The sequence below is a fragment of the Olea europaea genome, chromosome 10 (genome assembly GCF_002742605.1).
Source record: "Olea europaea var. sylvestris chromosome 10, O_europaea_v1, whole genome shotgun sequence".
Classification (NCBI taxonomy): Eukaryota; Viridiplantae; Streptophyta; class Magnoliopsida; order Lamiales; family Oleaceae; genus Olea; species Olea europaea.
Window position 1 is genome coordinate 3,803,508 of NC_036246.1, and position 8,518 is coordinate 3,812,025.

Consider the following 8,518-nt stretch of genomic DNA (forward strand, 5'->3'; position numbering starts at 1 on the left):
GGACGGAATATGCGGATCTAATCACGATCCTATAATAAGAACAAGGATCTTTCTCAATTAATCTCTTTACCCCTCATTCTTCGAGGATCAGAAAAATCATTTTCAAGCTTGAATTTGTTCATTTGGATTCTAAGTTTGAGATAGCCGTGTCAGTTTGAATGTTTATCAAATGGTTAGGCTAAAGGAAGGATTCCTTATTGATGGCAAAGCAGGGACTACAGAAAGCATAGTTTCACGTGATTACATAGCAACTTCTGCCCATGGTGTCGTTACGACGGCAGGTCACTGGGAGTGAAGTCGACTCGGCTCTCGAATCAAGTGGATTCATTTTAAAATTCACAATAATCAAGTTAATAATTTGCTCTTCCTCTATATCTCGATTAAAAAAAAAGAGAGAGAAGAAAATGAACAAATTGATTAAATTAGTTTAATTTGGGAACAAAAAAAAAATTATAACACAGAAATTTTTGAATTAATTAAATTCCTAAACATCCATTTTAAGAATTTTTTACTAAACACATAATTTGTGAAAAGTAAATGTTAAATTTTCATTTGGTCTTTTATTTATTTATTTTTTATTAGTTATTTGAGGCCCACCTGAAAAAATGAATTAAAAAGGGAAAAAGTCTTGTAAAGAGCATGGGTCTTCAACTATAACCCATGCATGTTTAAACCCTTATTTGATGGTATCATCAGGCAAAAACAAAGTTCTGAATAACGAACTTTTGGAGAATTAAGAGCTGAAACTGGAGAAAAATTTTAAGGTTACGGAATATTTTAGAGAAAAATTTTGAGATTAGTTACAGAATATTTTAGAGAAAAAATTTTACGTGCCAATGTGTGATTTTTAAGCATTTAAAACAGAGAGATTTGAAATAACACTGATCAAGGGCTAAGTCTTATTCATAGAGCTAACGCAGGCAAGCGGTTGAGGTTTTCTTCCTCGATGTTACGCTAATAATTGGGGGAAAGGAAAATGGGCACCAATTTATCTTGTGTTGCAGAGATTTGAAATTAGCTTCTTCTTGAAAGATAGTATCGGATTTTATTAGTGTAAAAATGGGCTTTATATGTGAAATCGCACTCGATCTGATTGTTGTGGATGGTTTAATTTCTACTCAATTCCTTATAATTTATTTATTTTTCCAAAATTGTTGTTTCTTTATCGTATTCTTCCTCCAGCAACAGTGATTTTTTGACAACATTTCTCTTGAACTTTTGATGCATTTGTTTATGGTTTTCTTCTTGCATTAAAAATGGCCTCCCCTCAAGTGTAATAGGTGAAATATGCAGGACCAAAGTCCAGTGGGGGTGGAGTAATATTTATGTCCTTTTTCTTATTGGAGGGTGATAGTGATACTGCTATTTTTTGAAAACGCAATGAAAGGCGAGGTCATGTAAGAGGTAATGCATGGATGGAAGTTAAAGAGTCTAGGAAAAGGAAATTAGGGAACAAGAATGCTAGAAAGGCAAAGAAAAGACAAAAAATTATGCCTCAAGGTGTTCAAAAGAAGGCAGATATTGACAAAAGAATGAAAAAAATGTTTCAGAAAAGAGCGTAGGAGTTCAATTCAGACCATGATGAGGAGGAGGAGAAGCTTGAGCAATCTGAACCTTTGACTAGAGATAAGTTTAAGAAAGATAAGTTTGAAAAGGAATTTTATGATGATGACAACGGAAGGGAGCATAATGGGGAAGAAGAAAATGAAGTTTCAGAAGACGAAGACAAAGACTGGAAAATTTAGCCGGGAATCATGAAGTTTACTGAGGCTATCAATGCATTTAGTGTTGCATTCAAGAAAATCATAAGGAATCCAGTGATGTATTGGTAAGAATATATGCAGGACTTTTGTAAGCTTATTATTGTCCTTAAATGCAAGAGCTCATATAACTTGTGCTATATCTGCAAAAGTTTGTATATAAAAAAATTCACGGAAAACTTGATATGTTTGCTGGGCCCTGTATTATCTACCCATAAGAAGCTTCTAGCAGAGAAGCTTGTCGAAGAAGAAGCAGAGCAGAATGTGAAGGGGGAGCAGCGAAGAAGCAGAAACACTTGGTATTGCCTTCTGACTTGTCATGTTCTGTGGTGTTATTGTTTTCCTGTTAAATTTTTTAAATTATGTTGTTCATTCTGATGTGAGAGAAGGGTCATGTGAAGCCTGCCAACTATTTCAGATTTTTCCAAGTTCCTGCCCGTTAAATTTTCGAGTATTGGGAAGCAATAGGAACATGTATGTTGATATGTGGTGAAGGCCGCTAGACATATTTATTGGACATGGCCTCTATGGGGACAATTCTAAGTATGTTGGAAGTGCTTAGAAAATGGCCTTGTTATAAAGAATATAAATAAGTAGTCAAAAGTGAATAGTACTTGTGGATCACATAAAACGTATTGATAAAAAGTGGTTTGACAAAAAATGTTAATAACTCTATATGTTTATAAACACTTCCCAGACACTCTATAATTTCAAAAGTAGCTTGATCCGAAAGGGATCTCTTGCCACTCTTTGGGATAGTTACAGAGCGGCGCAAATCAACTGCCTCGAGAATATTTGGTTGAATTCCTTTGTCAAACTTACTCTTGATTGCATAGTTCATTAGTTCCAATCGTCTTGTTTATGTCCTTGTCGTAGTGGTGTACTATGTGTTGATGGCACTCCCATTGGATGCAATCATATCAGTGAATCCATGCTGCACGGTATTGATTGGATCTTTGGAGATGTGTCTTCATGTACGTTGAATAAAAGTACAAACCTTATATCAACATTATTATGATTACAAAAGCATTAACAATCTGAGACATGGTTCCCAAAAATTCCATACAAAAGGTGAAACAGCTTTCATAAGGTGAATTTTTCAAGGTCTCTCTCTGTACAAATAGTTCATTTCTTCTGAAATAGTTTCTATCTTTTGGATGAAAAAAAAAACTGAATGATTTTCATGGTCAAGAAAACCTTCAAACTCCTCGCGTTCTCGGGAATCGAGTTACCTCTATGTTTCTGTATGAATTACATATTTACAAGAACTCATATATACTGTCATGTCGTTTCTTACTGATTTATGATTATGATCCTGTCTAGTTGCACAATTAGATCCTTGTCAATGTCTTTTATCTAATTCCAGTTATAAGGAAAAAAGCCTTCTTTCATTGTTGGTCAAGGCATCTTCTCAACCTCCCTCCCCCCTAATTGAACCATTCTTCAGGGTAGAACATGGAACTTTTGAAATTGAATTTTTTTCACTGGTAGGATCACGACGCAACTTCAATAATAATGTGTTGGGAATTTACTTATTATGCACAATGGAAATAAAAGCAAATTTCAATTCGCACCAGAATCATCTTTGTGTTTAGATAAGAATTGTGATAAAAGTTATGCATTTTCTAGATCTACAAATTCCTTTACTTTATCTTTGTTCCAACAATCTTGATCTGTTACTCACAATTGTCCAATTATCTAACCTCAAATAAATTCCACACAGAGAACAGATTGTAATCACCAGAGTTTTCTCCTTTTATTCTACCAAGAATAATGAGAATCTCTACAAATCGGAAACCATAGTCACGTATTTATATAAGCCCAAACGGGTTTATGTTGATCCGATCAAATATTTAATTAACCCATTTTATTAAATTCGATCTGTAAATTAATTAATTCAGTTAATTAATTCGAGTATATAAGTAAGCAACCCAATTATTTTATTCAATACTTGTTAAATTAATTAATTGACAAATTACGATCTTCAATTCTCTTTTTGTGGGCAATCCATCATTTTAATTTATCACTAATTCACACTCACCGTCCCAGATTGACATCTAGCAATGTGTCAGGACAATACATGTGATGAAAAATGTCACGAGGTATGACAAAACCAAATTTGTTCGTTTACCATGAAACTATAATCCTTTCGTCAATATGATCCGATCAATTACGAGATATGAAAGTATGTCAATTCCAATTATCGATTATATCTTTCATTCAACTATTAAGTCAATGTAAGTTGAAAACTCTTTTTCGACTTTTGAGTACACATTGGCCAAGGATTTCGTTATCGACTTAATTGAATGAATTGTGGATCATAATCCCTTACCATCTAAGAGTGACGAATCATCTATTGATCATTCACAACCTTCATATGATTCTTGGTATACCCGAGCGATGCTATAGTAGCGGCATTTGGCAGAGCAACATCAAACACCGCCAAAGTATGACTGTCTTTATATAAGGCATTAGATGACCTCAAGTCAAATGACCAATTTCATTACCGAACGTTAGAGATTAACCACTGGCACTCGGATAGTTATCCATGTAAAATCTCCCAGTGGGTCTCCAATGTTTTGTTATAGAACAAAACATCCACACGTTCATTTCAGTGTCACTACACTTTAGTTTGTGAGATCAGCTACTTACTTCACAAGTAAAAAAAGTCATACGTGATGGTCTATCCATAATAACGATATCCGTATCTCGTTATTACTTACGACCATGAATTATTCAAGATCCAATCATATGTAATTTGTATCTCACAATCACAACTCATTGTGATTAACAAATTACTGAAACTTGAATCTTCAGACTCTATTATTTAATATTATTCATCAGAATATTAATTTAAATAAATAATGATCTTACCAAAAATAAATGCATTAAACATATTAGAAGTATTTACAACCTAAATTCGATTGGATTTAAGGCATAACACTTACATTACGAACTAGTACCAAGATTGAGTCTTAGATAGGCAAATCTAGTTGAACAGCTAGAACAATAACAATGAAAATGGCATCCTCTTTAGTGAGATGATATCAACAAATGCCCGAACTAAAATATATCATTGCTATGGGAGCCCGTACAATTACATGGGAATGTTCAGTACCAATTCCTTTAGTACTGTTCTAGGAGTCGATTTTCACTGTCAAATTTTAATGTTTGTGACATGCATGTAGATGTATGTAGTAGCTTAGTGAATGGTGAAGGACCTCCATGGGCCCCTCTGCATGATAATTACATGTTAACAAATTCCAAATTGAACAATTGGGAGGTTTTTCGATCTATTCCACCTCAATTGGGTTGAAGCATGAGGAGGGAGGTACCTTTCCTGTTTCCTATAGTATTTAGTGCATGTTTGGCTAAGTTTAAAAGTTTACTTAGAAGTATATTAGTTGATCTTGCATGAATTTGAAAGCATTTTTGGTTTGATTTTCTTCAATGTATTGAACCATTATGTTTGTTCTACTTAATCAACCAAATCTTCGAATTCTTTGAACTGTGTTCTTTTTTATATCAATTTGATATAAAGAAAGGAATTTTTGTTGAGTATGCTACTTATAAGGTGACGTAGAATAGGTGACAGAATGGATTGAAGAAGAATTCGATTGAAAAGGGAAAAAGATAATATTACAGTCGAACTCCAATTTGGGTCCATAATATCATTCCGAAAATAGAACGATGAGACGAGTAGAACTTACCACTTTGCCATGACATACGATGGATTTGGCCATCCGACTTCGTTTCGGACTCAAAAACTACCTTTAAAGGTTTAGTGTTATTTCTGTCATTTAGTTTATTTTTACTACTTTTTTATTTTAGTTTTTTAAACTAGGTTTTCATGTTTTATAAATAAAGGGTTAATTCGTCATTTTTAATCAGCTGTCAATCAATAAAATTCGTGTTTTTAAAATTTTCGCTTGAATTTCTTGTTTCGCACTGCATCACGAGGACTTACTATTACACATTTTTTTTAATATGAATTACACCCGAACAATAAGGATATAATATGATTATTACACAAGTTTTTAGTTAAAATTTAAAAAAATTACAAACTATGTAAAATGATTAATAGAGTGTAAGTTACATCATTGTAAAGAAATTTATATATTGTAATTTGTCAAAAAAGTTGCATAAAATATAGTTTCGTATTTTTCTACAAACGATGATTTATGTTGTAATTTTAAAATAATTAACAAAATCAACAATTTTCAATTCGGCACACTATTTCTTTCTTGTTTGTGTAAATTGGCCTTAAAATATATTAGGGGTCGGGTCTTTGATACAAGTATTGTCTATCTTTTTAAAGACATCGAAAGAAAAGAGAGTCAAAAGCCCAAAAACAAAGCATTTGGTTCATATTCACAAATGGAAGTCCGCTGTTGAGGTAGCAAATTCCTAGTCCAAAACAATAAGGAAACCAAATTGAATTATGGACCAATTTGAAAATAATTGGATGACGAACAAATTATCAACAATTGAAATCCCCAAAAAGTATTTGCTTAAAGCTCAATTGACATTGACATGGATATCCAAAAATGTGATGATTAAGTATAAACACAATGCCAGTAAGGAAAGTTCTAATGGGCTCATAACAAACAAGAAATAATAGTGAGAAAGCGCAAAAAATTTATAAACATAATGAAACACAACACCTCAGACATCAAATGCACACATAACAAATTGTGCCAAACATACCAAGCACAACACAGCAAATGTCAAATGCTCATATAACACACTGTGCCAAATGTCCGAAACATTGGTGAGTTGGTATCTCTACTACAACTATGCCTCTTGGCTCACAAAGGGCCACAGTTATGGAGTTAATTGTTTCAACGCTCGTCATGTTTCCCTCACTGAATTTTGACTTGCACTCAATCACTCACTTCGCTTTACAACGTTGCACTCCATTCCTCACCCCGTTAATTTCCTCACTAACTGCTGCACAGGTGGACAACAGAACTGACGTGTGGCCGTTAAATGCCACCATGGATTTAAAAAAAAAATTTGAAATCTCCCCATTTATTTTGCCGTTCCATTCATTCATTCATTCATTCTTCTCCCCAAATTTTAACCCTAAACCCCAAATCCAGCAATTCAAATCAAACCCCAAATCCAAAGTTGTGAACAATCGCGACCCGTAAATTAATAATCCAGCACTTCTCGATGACCAAACCGTCCTAATTAAGCTTGGATTTGTGAAGAACGGGTGTTGAAATCAATAGCATGGATACAAGGAATCGAGGTAATTCGAAATTTGTTTGAACCCAATAGCATATTCAGTTGCTCATTGTGTATTTTATGGTAAAAAAGAGACTCTTTACATATATTAGCTAAGTTCCCAGATGCTGGGGATCTAATCTCCAAATCTACTGGGAGGGTAAAGCTGCACTGAATGTTTTGGAGTAAAAATTGTTGCTTATGGATCTGTATAGTGTTATGAAAAAAATATGTATATAGCTAAATTTGAGATGCAATTTGTGTACATATAATTTCCCAAAACGAGAATCGAAAAATTGTTGGGCGTTCACTAAGAGTATTCTTAATTATTGAGGGAATTCTAAGAGCATATGCATGGGGAAACTTCTAGGAACATAATATATCTTTCCTCACATCACTTATCACCAGCTTTCAGAAGTATATTCACTACACATTTATACACATGGCTTAAAAAAATGCGGTGTATTTTGGAAACAGAATTTGTTGTAGTTGGTTTGTGCAGACACATTGTGAGGTTTTAATTTCCATAAGAAGTGTAGTTTTGCATTTAGTTTCCATAAGAAGTGTCCGATACCGTCGAAGCTATAGTGGGACTTTTTTGAGGTGGTTGGAATTTTTTTCCATAACAATTGTAGTTTTACATGTTATTATGTATATCATTTACCACATCATTTCTTGTGTAGGAAAGAACAAGGGAATTCGCCACAGTTGTAGACATCCGGGCCACCAATTATGGGATTGTCTAAAAAAGCAACGATGCTGAAATTGTTGCTTAGGCTTTCTAAGGTTGTTGGAAGTTGAAAAAAAGAACGAAAACATAGCAAAATTATTCATATGTTGCAGTCGAGATTGTGGGTTTTTCACATGGAGTAAGGTTTCCCCCGACATATGGATATTATTACAAGACGAAGGACAGTCCAGTGGTGCGAAAGACGATCTTAGATCAAGATGCATTTACATGGGGAAATGTAATTCAACACCTCCAGTGAATGAGTTGTCGAGTATGTTGAAACATTGCATTGGAATCACCGAACAAAAAGACATCGAGATAAGCCTCAACATAACCATACACAAGAGGAAAAGAGAGGCCAAAGAGAGTGGGGAACAAAAGTAAAGTGAATCATCCATCTATTGTACTCACATGCTTGACGAGAATTACTAGTTTATAATGTTGTAGTGATATAACATTTAGTAGACTTCAATTCAAGTTGGTTGTTATGTTATTGCCACTTCTAGTTGAATGTCCCAGTAATGATTGTAGTTGTTGGATGTCTGTGCTAAATGTTTTTAGTTTAATATTGAGCAAATTTGGTAAGTAAGGTGATATATTACATACTAAGTCTTTATGAGCTTCTGCGTCCTTTTTATGCATTTTGGGGCAAGTAATTATGCTACTGCACATTTTGAGATAAAAAGCAAAGGTCCATTAAACAGAACGTAAGCTACAACTAAGGCCACAATACGAATACTACAGAAAAGTTTGAAATGATGACAGGAAATTGGGAAGTCTGTCTAGACATCTCAGCATT

General features: G+C 33.9%; 1 pseudogene; it reads left to right on the plus strand.

Annotated features, from left to right (window-relative positions):
* Window positions 1–1,415: 1,415 nt before the first annotated feature.
* LOC111400175 lies at window positions 1,416–7,164 on the plus strand (annotated as a pseudogene).
* Window positions 7,165–8,518: the final 1,354 nt, after the last annotated feature.